Here is a 2,503-nt window from a genome sequence, read left to right on the forward strand (position 1 = left end):
CTGATAATTTAAGTGTTACCCCTTAACTAAGTTCATCTTTTCGATCTTAGCTCATTCTGAAGTAATTCGACATCCACTTGCTGTATTAACATAGAACAAAGATATACGTTTTTACTCCATTATTATTTCGTTAAACTTCAGGATAATTCATAATTCTGTCTCTTATAATTATTAATCATTTTCTTAATTTATCTAATCCCTAGATATTTATCTCTACGTTAATTGAAATTCATATAAACAAACGCGTAAATGTGCGGCTCGCTTAGGATCCCGTTTAAGTTATACATACGATCGATATATATATATATACAGAATAAATCAAATATGCGGCCTTGGTGCCAATTTACTTTCGATATACTGACTAACGCTCAGATCCTCCGCTGCTGGTTCGTTGGGCCCATCGAAGTTGCAGGTGCTGATGGCTGTTAGTTGGAAAGTTCAGAAACGATATTTAAATGGGACGCTCGCGTTCGCATTCACATATTACGCTAAACGGCAGAAAAGCAACAACAATATCAGTTACTTTCTATCTAATGTTACGCATTACTCTAAATTTAATCGATCTCAAAACTTTACGTCCTTCAGGTTACTGGAATCATCCAGCGGGAGCGCGCTGCTCACCGCGACGCGCCTCCAACTTCTTCGACAGGTCACATGCCTGCCGCTCAAGCGAGCTCTCTATCCGGCTGCGCCTGCTCCTGCCAAGTCTCCGCTCAGCTACCTTCGCTGCACCTCCACTGTTCCTACTGGCTTATGCTCGAAAAGGTAATGCTTAGCCGCTGTCCATACAGCCGAATCGCCTCAGTTGGGGCTGCACGAGGCCGGTTACATTACTCCGAGAACTCAGACACAGGCCGCCTCTGGTCTGACTCTTGGAGATTTCTCGCTCCCGGTTTAGTGCGGTCGCACTCGGATCGCTATAGCTCCTTGGCAGCCGACGTGGCAAAGCAGAGGTTCCCAAAAAGTAGGGTTACGCGCACGTGCTGCGTTGGCCGCACGTCGACGTCTCTGCCGCCGTAGGGCCTCCGAAAAGTTAGGTTATGGCCGCTCGGTCGCACAGCGTTGGGCTGCACGTCGACGTCGCTGCCGCCGTAGGGCTTCCAAAGAGTAAGGTTATGGCCGCTCGGTTGCACCGCGCCGCCTTGTTCGCTGATCGCCAACTTTTGCCGCGTGTGGCTGCCACGCCGGCGATACGCCACGCTTAGCGAAGGACGTAAGAGCCGTCGCCTAGCGCCAAACTAGCCCTGCACAACAAAAGGGTTAACTACACTATAAACTCTGCCGTTCCGTAGTTAATATTTACCCGTTCTCACTCGTGCACAACACTTATTAAGTTTTGTCACTGGTCTCTTGCTGGCACTTTACTATTCATTCGATTGAAACTGTATAATCCACGTGCCGGAATTATTATAGTAAAAATGATCTACGATGCGTGTGCTTTGCTCTGGTTTTCAATTTCAAGTGAGCGAGCGTCACAAAATTTCTCTACACGCAGCGTGCCTTGCATAGCAAACGAGCCAAAAGCTACGGGACTTTTCCCAAATCCTCTCTCGCGCTCTCGATGCTCGCGAGCGAAGGACTGGAGGAAGGAAAAATAAGCAAAAAATCGTACGATTTCGCTGGCGCTGCGAATGCAGGTAGAAGAAAAACGGCATGTTCTGGAAGGCGCTACCCTACACTCTAGTCGCGGCATATGCGTTTCGATGGGTCGGTTCTATCATTTAAACTTACGATTATACTTATTTATATTTTCCTATTTGTTTTCCCTGCCCTTACCCTCTGACCCCTACACCACAGTTAACTCATCGAGAGTCCTACTCGAAGAGGTTTTAACTGAAAAAGGTCAGACAAGAATCGTTCTAGCTCTTTATGTCTTTCAGGTGATACACCCCTAAGGATTTCCCGACATCGTTTTCTAATTCATAGTAAATATGGCTAAGCTTCTTAGTAACTGTCGCTTTCATAAAGACTGGAGCCAGCTTACTGTTGAATTGTTTAGCCGCATTGCTTTGCGCAAAACTACGGGCATACACAGTGTCACCGACTTTAAAACATGCTGAACGCGAGCGCAAATTATAAACTTTTGCATTGTTTTCATGCGTTTCCTTAATTTTCTTCTGTGCTTGATTACGTGCTAGCTGCATGACATCAGGCGTTTTCAACAAAGTATCATATTGTAACGACTTAATGTTTCTTAGTAATTCATAGTCCTTTCCGTTCATGATCATATTCTGTACTTCGGCAAACACAAAATTCTCCTTAGCTGGTGAGATGGGCCAATGCCTCTGTTTTACCGGCTTCGCTTGACCAACGTCTATGGAATGTTCAATTAGTTGAGTTCGACCTAATCCTTCTGACTCGTAAGAGGGAAGCTTAGAGATTACAGTCTCTAGCCTCTTCTGTTGCTCGATCGAAAGGACATGCGTTTTCGGGCTATCGTCCGGATCTTCGTCTCGCCCTACGTCAAGTTCAGCTACACTTCCGGTCTCTTCCATTATTTTGG

General features: G+C 45.7%; 1 long non-coding RNA gene across 1 annotated transcript; it reads right to left on the bottom strand.

Moving 5' to 3' along the window:
* Positions 1 to 519: 519 nt before the first annotated feature.
* On the bottom strand, positions 520 to 1,645 carry LOC138929542 (uncharacterized). Its single transcript, XR_011445809.1, has 2 exons — positions 1,304 to 1,645; positions 520 to 1,244 (listed from the first exon to the last, which is right to left on the bottom strand). It is a non-coding gene; the product is annotated as an uncharacterized lncRNA (long non-coding RNA).
* Positions 1,646 to 2,503: the final 858 nt, after the last annotated feature.

This window comes from Drosophila kikkawai, unplaced genomic scaffold (genome assembly GCF_030179895.1).
Source record: "Drosophila kikkawai strain 14028-0561.14 unplaced genomic scaffold, DkikHiC1v2 scaffold_303, whole genome shotgun sequence".
In the NCBI taxonomy this organism is placed as follows: domain Eukaryota; kingdom Metazoa; phylum Arthropoda; class Insecta; order Diptera; family Drosophilidae; genus Drosophila; species Drosophila kikkawai.